Genomic DNA, 13,672 nt, shown 5'->3' with positions numbered 1-13,672 from the left:
GACATCACAGTGCTGTAAAAATAAATCTTTAAAAAAATGACGTAGCGCTCCGCGGTATTTTTGATTCTCAGCGCAGATAAAGCAGACAGCTATGGGTTGCCACCCCCATCTGCCTGCCGTTACCTTGGTTGGCAATCAAAATACAGGGAAGCCCATTAATTTTTTCTATTTAAAAAATAGTTAAAAAAAAAAAATTACGTTGGGTCCCCCCATTTTTGATAGCCAGCTAGGGTAAAGCAGACGGCTGTAGCCTGAAAACCACAGCTGGCAGCTTTACCGTGGTTGGGGATCCAATGTGGAGGTCCCCTCAGGCTCTTTTTTATAATTATTTTATAAATATTAATAATTACACAATAAAAGTAGGGGACCCCCCAAATTGGATCACCAGCCAAGGTAAAGCGGACAGCTGTGGTCTGGTATTCTCAGGGTGGGAAGGTCCATAGTTATTGGGCCTTCACAGCCTAAAAATAGCAGGCCGCAGGCACCCCAGACGTGGCGCATCCACTAGATGCGCCAATCCTGGCGCTTCACCCCAGCTCATCCCGTGCCCTGGTGCAGTGGCAAACGGGGTAATAAATCGGGTTGATACTAGCTGTAAAGTCACCTGAGATCAAGCCCAGCAGTTTGTGATGTCATGGCGTCTATTAGATACCCAACATCATAAACTGTCAGTACTAACAAAAACAAAAAATCGACAAAAGAAATTTATTTGAAAAAACAGTCCCCAAAACATTTCCTCTTTCACCAATTTATTGTAAGAAAAAAAATAAAGGGGTCCCACGACGACTCTGGACCGTCTAGAATATGGGGGGGAGACACTCAGGGAACGTATCCCCCATTTTCTAGGAGTGCGGACCCTTCATGTGAGGAGTGTGGGTGCAATGAATCTGCACTCACTCTCCCCGGGTCCACAGCAGCAGAGTCCATGTCGTAATGGTTGCTACCAAAGCTGCAATGCCCTGCTCATGAGGTAAGGGCATGCCTAATCAGGAGAACTACTGTAGAGGAAGCTCTGCTCACTGGTATATAGGTGCTCAGAGGTAATAATAGATAAAATTAGTGAGTAACCTCGGCACTCTATATCTCCCAGACTAAGTCAGTAAGTCACAACGGATAGTAATGCAAAATCACTCTTTATTGGTCCGTATTAAGAAAATTTTTTTTTCATAAGCATATATGTTTTTGTCCAAAACAAGTTACAAATGACGTTTCGGCCTGAGCCTTCGTCAGATTGGACTTATCTGCATGTAATCATGAAAAATGACAATAATCAGTATCACATAAGAGTGAGAGAACAATAACATAAACTCGAACAATGTAGAGGTACAATTGGGATGCAGCAAAAAAATTGCAACACAGCAAGAAATGAAACACATGATACAAATGTCATAATACAGTACAAGGACAATATAGTAATGACAAATATGGGGTCAGAGTAGACTTAGACAGCTCTGGTACGAAAGAGATGTCAATCATAAAGTAACATGTGCAGTAGGTGTAGAGCTACACTATGCATGGCAGAGCTAATGGGTAGACCGACCATAGAAAAAGTAGAGAAAAAGTGGAGAAAAAGTGGAGAATAAGTGGAACATAAGAGGAGAAAAAGTGGAGAAAAAGTGGAGAAAAAAGTGGAGAAAAAGTGGAGAAAAAGTGGAGAAAAAGTGGAGATTAAGAGGAGAAAAAGTGGAGAAAAAAGTGGAGAAAAAGTGGAGAAAAAGTGGAGCATAAGTGGAGAAAAAGTGGAGAAAAAGTGGAGAAAAAGTGGAGCATAAGAGGAGAAAAAGTGGAGAAAAAAGTGGAGAAAAAGTGGAGCATAAGAGGAGAAAAAGTGGAGAAAAAGTGGAGAAAAAGTGGAGCATAAGAGGAGAAAAAGTGGAGAAAAAGTGGAGAAAAAGTGGGAGCATAAGAGGAGAAAAAGTGGAGATTAAGAGGAGAAAAAGTGGAGAAAAAGTGGAGCATAAGAGGAGAAAAAGTGGAGAAAAAGTGGAGAAAAAGTGGAGAAAAAGTGGAGCATAAGAGGAGAAAAAGTGGAGATTAAGAGGAGAAAAAGTGGAGAAAAAGTGGAGAAAAAGTGGAGAAAAAGTGGAGCATAAGAGGAGAAAAAGTGGAGAAAAAGTGGAGAAAAAGTGGAGATTAAGAGGAGAAAAAGTGGAGCATAAGAGGAGAAAAAGTGGAGAAAAAAGTGGAGAAAAAGTGGAGAAAGTGGAGAAAAAAATGGAGAAAAAGTGGAGAAAAAGTGGAGAAAAAGTGGAGAATAAGAGGAGAAAAAGTGGAGAAAAAGTGGAGAAAAAGTGGAGAATAAGAGGAGAAAAAGTGGAGAATAAGTGGAGAAAAAAATGGAGAAAAAGTGGAGAAAAAGTGGAGAAAAAGTGGAGCATAAGAGGAGAAAAAGTGGAGAAAAAGTGGAGAAAAAGTGGAGCATAAGAGGAGAAAAAGTGGAGAAAAAAGTGGAGAAAAAGTGGAGAAAAAGTGGAGCATAAGAGGAGAAAAAGTGGAGAAAAAGTGGAGAAAAAGTGGAGCATAAGAGGAGAAAAAGTGGAGAAAAAGTGGAGAAAAAGTGGAGAAAAAGTGGAGCATAAGAGGAGAAAAAGTGGAGAAAAAGTGGAGAAAAAAGTGGAGAAAAAGTGGAGAAAAAGTGGAGAAAAAGTGGAGAAAAAGTGGAGATTAAGAGGAGAAAAAGTGGAGAAAAAGTGGAGAAAAAGTGGAGCATAAGAGGAGAAAAAGTGGAGAAAAAAGTGGAGAAAACGTGGAGAAAACGTGGAGAAAAAGTGGAGAAAAAGTGGAGAAAAAGTGGAGAAAAAGTGGAGCATAAGAGGAGAAAAAGTGGAGAAAACGTGGAGAAAAAGTGGAGAAAAAGTGGAGAAAAAGTGGAGCATAAGAGGAGAAAAAGTGGAGAAAAAAGTGGAGAAAAAGTGGAGATTAAGAGGAGAAAAAGTGGAGCATAAGAGGAGAAAAAGTGGAGAAAAAAGTGGAGAAAAAGTGGAGAAAGTGGAGACAAAAATGGAGAAAAAGTGGAGAAAAAGTGGAGAAAAAGTGGAGAATAAGAGGAGAAAAAGTGGAGAAAAAGTGGAGAAAAAGTGGAGAATAAGAGGAGAAAAAGTGGAGAATAAGTGGAGAAAAAAATGGAGAAAAAGTGGAGAAAAAGTGGAGAAAAAGTGGAGCATAAGAGGAGAAAAAGTGGAGAAAAAGTGGAGAAAAAGTGGAGAAAAAGTGGAGCATAAGAGGAGAAAAAGTGGAGAAAAAAGTGGAGAAAAAGTGGAGAAAAAGTGGAGCATAAGAGGAGAAAAAGTGGAGAAAAAGTGGAGAAAAAGTGGAGCATAAGAGGAGAAAAAGTGGAGAAAAAGTGGAGAAAAAGTGGAGCATAAGAGGAGAAAAAGTGGAGAAAAAGTGGAGAAAAAAGTGGAGAAAAAGTGGAGAAAAAGTGGAGAAAAAGTGGAGAAAAAGTGGAGATTAGGAGGAGAAAAAGTGGAGAAAAAGTGGAGAAAAAGTGGAGCATAAGAGGAGAAAAAGTGGAGAAAAAAGTGGAGAAAACGTGGAGAAAACGTGGAGAAAAAGTGGGGAAAAAGTGGAGAAAAAGTGGAGAAAAAGTGGAGCATAAGAGGAGAAAAAGTGGAGAAAAAAGTGGAGAAAACGTGGAGAAAAAGTGGAGAAAAAGTGGAGAAAAAGTGGAGCATAAGAGGAGAAAAAGTGGAGATTAAGAGGAGAAAAAGTGGAGAAAAAGTGGAGAAAAAGTGGAGAAAAAGTGGAGAAAAAGTGGAGAAAAAGTGGAGCATAAGAGGAGAAAAAGTGGAGAAAAAAGTGGAGAAAAAGTGGAGAAAAAGTGGAGAAAAAGTGGAGATTAAGAGGAGAAAAAGTGGAGCATAAGAGGAGAAAAAGTGGAGAAAAAAGTGGAGAAAAAGTGGAGAAAGTGGAGAAAAAAATGGAGAAAAAGTGGAGAAAAAGTGGAGAAAAAGTGGAGAAAAAGTGGAGAAAAAGTGGAGAAAAAGTGGAGAAAAAGTGGAGAAAAAGTGGAGAATAAGAGGAGAAAAAGTGGAGAATAAGTGGAGAAAAAAATGGAGAAAAAGTGGAGAAAAAGTGGAGAGAAAGTGGAGAAAAAAATGGAGAAAAAGTGGAACACCCTTTGGTACCTTTCATGTGGCACTAAGGGGTGCTTAGCTTTGTATTTAGCCAAAAAAATGAAAAAAAAATGACATAGGGTTCCCCCTAGTTTTGTAGCCAGCTAGGGTAAAGCAGACGGCTGCAGCCTGCAGACCACAGCTGGCAACCTCACCTTGGCTGGTAATCCAAAACTGAGGGCACCCCACGCTGTTATTTTAAATTAAATAAATAATTAAAAAAAAAACCACGTAGGGGTCCCCCAAAATTGGATCACCAGCCAAGGTAAAGCAGACAGCTGGGGCCTGATATTCTCAGACTAGGGAGGTCCATGGTTATTGGAATCTCCCCAGCCTAAAAATAGCAGGCCGCAGCCGCCCCAGAAGTGGCGCATCCATTAGATGCGCCAATCCTGGTGCTTCGCCCCAGCTCATCCCGCGCCCTGGTGCGGTGGCAAACGGGGTAATATTTGGGGTTAATACCAGATGTGTAATGTCACCTGGCATCAAGCCCTGGGGTTGGTGAGGTCAGGCGTCTATCAGATACCCGACATCACCAACCCAGTCAGTAATAATAAAAAAATACACGACAAACACATTTTTATTTGAAAAAACACTCCCCAAAACATTCCCTCTTTAACCAATTTATTAGATTGAAAAACAAATCCAGGTCTGGTGTAATCCAAGGGGTTGCCATGACGATGCACACTGTCCCAGTCAATGAAGAGCAGGATGTTCCCCATTGGCTGGGAGAGCAATGCAGTGACCTGAGCTAACATCAATGGGTCAGCCCAGGTCACTGCAGGGGGGTGACAAGTGCTGCTGTCAGCGAGGTACATTACCTGCGCTGATCTCCAGCACTGCCGACAGCCCCTGTCACTGAGGTCAATGACCGGCGCCTTCACAGCAAGTATCGTGAGAGGTCCGTGACGTCACCGCCAGTGTCAGTCTCGGGTCGGAAGCGATAGGTGATGTGACAAGCGGCGGCCATGGAGGACAGTGACAGCGCTGAGGTCGGGATGGCGGGACTTCATCACCGCAGGTAAGCCGAGCGAGCGAGCGAGCGAGGCGGGCGGGCGGGCGGGCGGGGGGGGGGGGGGGGGGGGGAGTGGATGTGTGTGTGTGTGTGTGTGTTTGTGTATGTGTATGTATGTGTACATGCCGCGGGCAGGAGGGGGTGGAGCGAGCTGAGCGGGAAAGTGTGGGCTTCCTGCACGTAACTAAGATAAACATCGGGTTACTAACCAAAGCGCTTTGCTTGGATACCCGATGTTTATCTTGGTTACCAGCTTGTGGCAGGCTGCCAGCGATGGCTCCTGCTCACTGTAGCTGTAAAAAGCCCTGCTTTTTGCTGCTAGAACCGTTCTCGAACATATCTAGAACTATCGAGCTTTTAGCAAAAAGCTCGAGTTCTAGTTCGATCTCGAACAGCCCAAAAATCACTCGAGCCTAGAACTGGAGAACCACGAACCACGAACCGCGCTCAACTCTACTCTTGGGTCATATTTCTATACATAGTATGATCATTCCTGGGCACCTGGGCACAGTCTCATATTTTCCTGTCTCGGGAGTGCGTATTTGCTCAGGTGTGTATAATTCTCATCTACCGGCCAGCTTCTGCGTCATTGATCATGCGCATAATACCCTTTCTTAGTAGCAAGTCACTGTGGACACACATGATAACATGTTATACTTGGCTGTCAGAAAGACCAGGAGCAAAGTGTAGGAATTGATATACCCTATGTTATGCCATCTTATTTTCCTTTTTTTCTGATACCTGCTTTCTCTATGTTTTTTTATTGTCACTTTAGCTACTAGACATAAAAACCGATGCACTTGCAACTCCACCCCTGAGGGAGATGAATTTCTGCGATATGTGTGGGAATTGCTTTGTTCCCCACAGGATATTTTTCTTATCATCTAACGCCCTTATCTTCTCCCCTGGACTAGTATTTATCCAATGTGTTAATTCACATTTTCTTTACTGGTACTACACATGTGATATTTGATGGAAGGAAGGAAGTTTGCTGGCTGTTATGTTCCCCCCTTAAAGGCCCCTTTACACACTGAGACTTTCTAGCGATCCCACCAGCGATCCCAACCTGGCCAGGATCGCTACAAAGTCTCTGGTGAGTCGCTGGTGAGCTGTCAAACAGGCAAACCTGGCCAACGACGCAACAGCGATCCAGACCTGCAGAACGACCTAGCTAGTCATTGGGAACGTTGTAAAGCAGCTTTTTGAAAGGGAAGTCACTAACGAAGTCGCTGTAAAGTCCCCGTTACACACTGAGACTTTCTAGCGATCATGCTGCACAGCAGGAAACAAAGGACCAAAGAATGGTCCTGAACGATTTGTAGCGATCAGCAACTTCACAGCAGGGGCCAGGTCGCTGATGTGTTTCACACACTGCAATGTCGCTGGGGAGGTCGCTATTACGTCACAAAACCGGTGACGTTACAGCGATGTCGTTTGCGATGTTGCAGTGTGTAAAGCCACCTTAACACACCAATCATATTTGTGTAATGTTTGAATTTCTGCAATGTTTTACAGTGTTAATTTCCCTGTGGGCTGCAGTACTAACCATCGGCCACAAGAGGTCATTGTATTCCTTTTTACTCTTGTTTAAAAGGACAGGGTTAATACCTATTCAGCCAGAGAGAGGGAGGAGTAAAAGAGACATGTATGAGTAAGTTCCTTATTCAAAGTGAGACACCTTTGGAGAGAAGACAAGTGTTGGATCTGTGTGTCTGGAAAAGGGAGCAAGTAAAAAAAGGTAACCAAAATGGCGTCAGAGTCCTACTACACAAGCAAGTGGATGATACCTGCTAGTGAGAGAGACTTTTGTGGGAGTGAGTCAGTGATGGCCAGTTGTGGGGGAAATTAGGAAGGAAAAGAATCTGCCCCACTGTGAACACAAGATAAGATTGTCTGCTCTAGAAGCAGCCCTTGTAAGGGATCACAGCATGTAGTCTGGGTACAGGGTTCACAGCGTAACATATTGACCTGCATGGCCCTGTATCAGGAAAATAGACTACCACATCTGTTCTTGTAGCGCCCCACGGGGCAGGTGTTTTAACCTACTCGTTCCCAGGCCGGGGTGCAGATCCTTCTGCGTTGTCACGAGGTAGCCTGGCCCGGTTCCGTTGCCCCGAGGCGTACAGGAAGTAGGATTGGAGGGTGGTAGGGAGGATGGAGGTAGTAGTTGGAGGTTTAGGAAAGTCTTTTAAGGTGATTGTGACGCCACCTGTGGTACGCAGCCAGGGATGGGCCACCAATACAGGGTCTCTAACCGGGGCAGATGTTAAGTGCAACCGGGATGGTGTCGCTCTCCACAGGCGGAGCAGGATTACCCCGGGGAGGATGGCGGAGGATGAGGATGGTAGTACCCATTGGCGCCACAGAGCAAGGTGACGGCACCGGTTAAAGGAGAGGCAGAGACAGGGGCTACGGTTCCAGGTGTTTTTGTAACGCCCTGGCCTATCAGGTCGTCACAGGTTATTGTGCAATCTGCCCTTCTGTGCAATATCCACCTCCTCCTTGGTTACGGGTCCCCAACTAATGGTATTTCTAACATCAGCCAATCAAAATCCTAGGAACACTCTGCACCACACCAACCAGACACACCAGTGTTCGGCCTGAGTGGAATAGGGTCACCCACTTAGGGGGGTTGGTAAGGGGAGGTCAGGAGTGTCAGGTGTAGGCCAGTAGGTTGGTAGGAGAGAGGAAGTATAGGAGTGAAGGAGACAGGAGGTCAGGAGCCGGGCTCCTTGGAAGCAACTAGGTAGCAGACGGTAGTCTGGGCCTAGTAGGAGCTGGACCTCCGGTCGCAGGGGATCGTGACAAGGGGCACAGAACTGTTGAGGAGGACAGCCGGCAGCCTTGTACCATCACCGGGCTGGGACCAGGGCACGATGGGGTGCGTGGACCCTAGGTCAGGGAGTAGCTTTAGGCAACCTGACAATTTACCCGACTAGAACGGAGCCTTCAAGATCAGCTCTCCACCCGCTCCAGAATCGGGGTACTAGCGCAATGCGGGGGATAGGACTTTCCACTAAACTGATCCAGAAAATTCCAAGCGTGAACCCTGAGAGCAAGCTCCCACAGTTAGCCACACTGGGGAGCGGGACCCGACTAGTTCTACACTACCGGGACCAACTGACAAGTGAACTTAGTGCCAGGAGGAAGGTCACGGATCACCAGGCAACACCAGTGGGGACGGGACCCAAACTAGCTCCCCTCAGCGGCAGCGGTGTCCAGAACTTTGGTTTACCAAGTTGTCGGTGTCAGCTTTATGGACTGAGTGAGTACGCAAGTGACCCTTTCACCCCCAACGGCACTCCCAAACACCATCACCGAGTCCCGGGGCATCCCCCCCTACCCGTGGAGGGGTTAAAACACCTAGCTGCCCACTCCATCGCCCCCGGATACTCCACCTTACCACACACCACGGGTAGCATCACGAACTTTAAATATACAATCCCCTGTAAATACCCCCTTTATTTGAGTGGCCATACGACTTCTCCCCGGGTCCGGACGCCCCTCTCGAAGCCACCGCGGATCCGGATCCGAGCAGCCCGGCTGCTGACGTGGGGGCGGGCACATTTTTACTCACAAGTCTTTCAGACGCTGCCCGAGGTTCTGTTCTCTGTCACGATAGGCTCCAGCCGATCCCGGATCCGTGAAAGGTCAAGAGCCCTTGATGTGGTAGCGTCCTGTAAACCCACAGCTGTAGTGACCCCCTACTGTTATCCGACCCTTGTCCAGTCCCAATTGGGGAGAGCAAGCCGCAGGGGCGCCACATTCTGCCTGTGTAATGTTCACAAGTGAAAACCCAAAACTATTATATATGTGCCTCTGTATTATGCAGAAAAGAGCTTCAAGTGTACTACCTGCTACCATTTGTAAGTAAGTGAATTATTGCGTAAAAAGGACTTTGTTTTGAGAAACTTGTCTGGCTTCCTCATCTTGTAAATAAAAGTGTTTGGTGCCGCACACAGAGTGCAGCAGGACTGAACCTTAAGGTGTTCACAGCAGCAATAGTACCACCACACACACCCAGGACCCTCATCTGTCTGTAGCGTGTCAGAACGTGGAAAGAGAGTCCCTCTCCCAAAACTACCACCCTGAGCCATGTTACAAGATTGCAGTTAAAAGCATGGGTTTGAAGTAAGTAATAACTTGTTGACTGACAGGAGTAGGATTAGCCTTTCGCGGGAGTGGATAGCGCTTGGAGGTGGAAAAATGTGTCCCGAACATGGGAGCGTCGGTCCAAAAGAATGTATGCCTGGCAGTTGGGATCTGGCCCAAGAGATTGTGCCATGATACGTAGACCCATCCCAGGATGGGAGGTGCGCGCCAGATGAGAGCGTGGGGTGGAAAATGAAGAGCAGCCCATTGGGTCATTAATGGTGATTGCAGGAGATTAAGACGAAGGTCGGCCCCCAAAAGGGAGGGGTCAAAGGAAAAAGATCGCCAGGAAGCTGGAGTTGGCGCCATTTTCTCTACCACCTGCTAACAGTAAGAAGCAGAAAGAAGCATCTGCACTAGAAATGGCAAGCCAAGACAGAACTGAAGAGCCGAAGTCCAGCTGGCGGATGGAGATTAGTGATGATGAAGAGTGAAAGCTAAAGAGATCCCTAAAACAGTGACATTAAGAGCAGCAGAAGCTCGAGAGGGCACTGCAAAGGGAGTTTCTGGTTGCTCAGATTAGGCCACAGGGCCAGGTTGAAAAAAGGGTTAAAGTTCCGGGACACCTCTGAAGAGAGAAGCTGGTACCAATCAGGTCTGTTGGACTGAGTTACAGGTGAAGAAACCTCTGTTTGGAGGGACTGTTCAAGAAACCCTTGAGGCCGGAAGAGGCCTGTGCGTAGTGTGGGGAGTGTTTTGAAGGGAGGAACTGTTTTTAGTGCCCCTCAAGGCTGAATAGGCCTGGAGTTTAATTTTCATTTGTGCCAATTTTGACTTTTTCTGCTTGGTTTTAAGGGTGCTGGCATACTGAATTGCTTTGCTCCTGTCTAAAGACTTTGCCCCCATATAAGGACTTAGCCCCATCCAACTCTAGGCTTTGCACATCATGGACTGTGTCCCTGTCCTAGGACTGTTGTTGGAGGTTGGGGGCGGCATGGATAACCCAATGGCCGTGCCAGGTTGAAGAAAAAGGACTGAGTCCTAGAACTAATAAGGCTACTTGTTGTCTTGGCCAAAGGGCCCCTTTTTTTAATAACTTGGACATTATGTTTCCGGGGTCTTAACCGAGTATGACTCTTGACATAGTTCTGGAGAAAGCCAGAAGACATTGTGTTAATTCATGTTCAGTGTTTCTATGTGGTGTGCACTGGTGTCTTGCAGGTTTTCCAGATGGTCGAGGATGAGCATCATTAACACTAGAACTACTGGACTCGTGACACCTATATAGAAATACATGGTGAAAAGTAGTCAAAATGACTACCTCAGTAGTGTTAAAGAGGGGAGAAATGTAACAAAGTGGAGAGGCTGTCATGTTCACCCTTGAAGACACCAATCCTATTTGTGTAATGTTTGTATTTCTACAATGTTTTCCTGTGGTAACAAGTGTTAATTTCCCTGTGGGCTGCAGTAGTGGCCACAAGAGGTCACGGTCTTACTTTTTACTCTTGTTTGAAAGCACAGGGTTAATACCTAGTCAGCCAGGGAGAGCGAAGAGTGATAAAGACCAGTGTGTGTAAGTTTCTGGTTCAAAGTCAGTTAGTGAAACATGAAAAATGGAATATGCATAACTGTTATGAATAATAGGAACATAAGAGATGTTTAGCCATTGTATTGATCAATGCAAAAGAGCCAACGCCAAGGTAATCTCTATTTTTGGGGTCCCTAGCCTATATGTAACCTCACCTGAGGTTAAAAAAACTTGCTCTGTATGGGAAGCAAAGGACCAAGCTATATATGTGAAGTGAAACAAATGGCTGTGTGTGGGGCAGGGTTCTCAGACAAAAGGTGTATACTAACTAAAGAATGTATGTCTTGAACACCAATGGTGTGAGCATGGTGCAAGACTAAAAAAACATAATTATACAATAGGATAAAGAGTTGCACACAAGTCACAATGTATATGGCAATGATGAAAAGCAAAACTGCTATGGGAATACTAGACTGAAAAATATTCAATTTTTCATGTTTTTTCACTTTTTCAGATAGTTCATTGTATTTTGGTGTTCCAGACAAACATTCTTTAGTTAGTATGCACTTTTTGTCTGAGAACCCTGCCCCACTCACAGCCATTTGTTTCACTTCACATATGTTTTTTAATTGCAGGTGAGGTTACATATAGGCTATGGACCCCAAAAATAGAGATTACCTTGGCTTTGGTTTTGGGGCTCTTTTGTATTGATCAATACAATGGCTAAACATCTCTTATATTCCTATTATTCATAGCAGTTATGCATATTGCATTTTTCATGTTTTTTCACTTTTTCAGATAGTTTATTGTATTTTTCAGTCGAGTATTCCTATAGCAGTTTTGCTTTTCATCATTCTCATATACATTGTGACTTTTGTGAGAGTGAGTCCAGTGATAGCCAGTTATTAGGGGACCTTAGGAGGGAAAAGGATTTGCCAGTAACACAAGAAAGTGGTAGTGGCTCTAGGAGCAGGCTTTGTAACAGTTCACAGCATGTAGTCTGGGTATAGGGTTCACAGTGTAACACATTGACCTATATGGCTCAGTATCAAGTAAAGTGACATTGCACAAAACCATTATTTATGTGCCTCTGTATTATGCACAAGAGAGCTTCAAGCGTACTACCTGCTACCATTTGTGCATAAGTGTATTCTTGAGTAAAAAACCTGTTTTTACAAAGTTGTCTGGCTTCCTCATCTTGGGGATAAAGGGGTTTGGCGGCACAAAGAACACGTAAGGGCTGAACCTGAAGATGTCCACAGCAGCAATAGTACGACCACACACACCCAGGACCCCATCTTTCTATAGAGTGCCGGAACGTGGAAAGAGAGTCCCTCGGCCATGGCTACCACCTCGAGACATGTTACATAATTTTTTTCCATTGTTGTTTTTATGTATTTTATGCATTTGTTGGTCACATGTTTGCCTAACAGCTCCAGGTGGTTTTCCTTGGATATTTCTTGAGATCTCCTGTGAGGGAGTCTCTTGGCTCATTATTACAGCTCAGACTGTTATTTTCATTTTGTCACAATGGTTTTGTTTTAATTTGTCAGTATCTGTTGTTTTGATTTTTTTTTTGCATTACTGAATAGAAATATTACATTTTGGGATGTGCTCGTCCAAGAATAGCTTTTCTTCTCATTATTGAACTGTTCCATTCTTTTGGGCTTGTTTACATTTTATGCTAAGTGTTTGAGTTACATTCTGTAGTATCAAATGAAAGAAAAATAAGAGTTTGCCATCAGAGCACAGTTATCATTCTTTACTGACCAACACTAATATGATAAAATATATGTTCTTACTACTATAGTATTGCTAGGGAAAAAGGAGCCAGCACGATATGAAATTGGCATGCATCATATAAAAAGTGAAAATTCACAGATTTTTTCCAACTGTACTATAATAAAAAAAAAAAAAAAAAAAGAGATTTTTAGCAAATAATTGATCAATTCTTTGAGCCACCCCTGCCAACGTCACGGCAAATCTCAATAGGGGGGTCCTAACCTATATTACGTATTTCATGTGCCATGCGGCCTCCTAGATAAAGTTAAAAGCAGAACCATAATGGAGCACACATACCTGTAACCTGTATATAGCCGCTTCCATGTTACAAAAAAGGCAATTGTGGATAGAGACCAGTCCAGGTCCCAGCATGTGGAGCAAGCTCTACACATACCAGGACTATATCAGAACTGACCTTCCCAGTGCCAGACAGCAACCATTGATAAAGGCGGACCAGATCCAAGAATGGTGCTTAATTAGCATTGCCTGTGGAAAGGGGTGAGGTAACTGAATCTGAACAGCTACCAACAGGAAGAATACATTGCAAACCAAAATCAGGCGTGCATGGTATGGTGATGGTCAGTCACCAGAAATTGTAGCATAACCACAATTGCCTCTTTTGCAACATAGAAGCGGTTATATATACACATACCTCCCAACCGTCCCGGATACAGCGGGACTCTCACGCTTTTGAGCCTTTGATCCCGAGTCCCGCTCGTGAGGCTGTGTGTCCCGTGGCTCCGCCCACCCACTGTAGCCCCGCCTCGCTGTTTCTCCCTTGTATTCATTACAGTGTCGAGCGCGCACCTTGAAACTCCTGTGACTGCCGCTGAGGTATGAATCACCCCCTGCAGCAGAGCCGACCCCCCCAACCCCCCCCTGCAGCAGAGCCGACATCCCCAGCTCCAGAGCCTGTGCTTCTCTGCAGCTGTTCTCTCTGATTCCCCGTGTGCGGCTTCTCACTGCTGCAGACACACGGGGAATCAGGAAGCTGAGGAGAAGACCGTGCAATCAGCACTTATCTCTCCTGCAGATAGCACTGGCCAGTAATGACCTATGCAGAGTAGTCATCTGCCCATGCTTCTATTAGCTTACCGATCAGTGGTCTCCTGCCTGTGGAGCTGCTGGGTCCTAGCTGCC

Source organism: Anomaloglossus baeobatrachus, chromosome 4, assembly GCF_048569485.1.
Source record: "Anomaloglossus baeobatrachus isolate aAnoBae1 chromosome 4, aAnoBae1.hap1, whole genome shotgun sequence".
Classification (NCBI taxonomy): domain Eukaryota; kingdom Metazoa; phylum Chordata; class Amphibia; order Anura; family Aromobatidae; genus Anomaloglossus; species Anomaloglossus baeobatrachus.
This window is presented reverse-complemented; position numbering follows the sequence as displayed.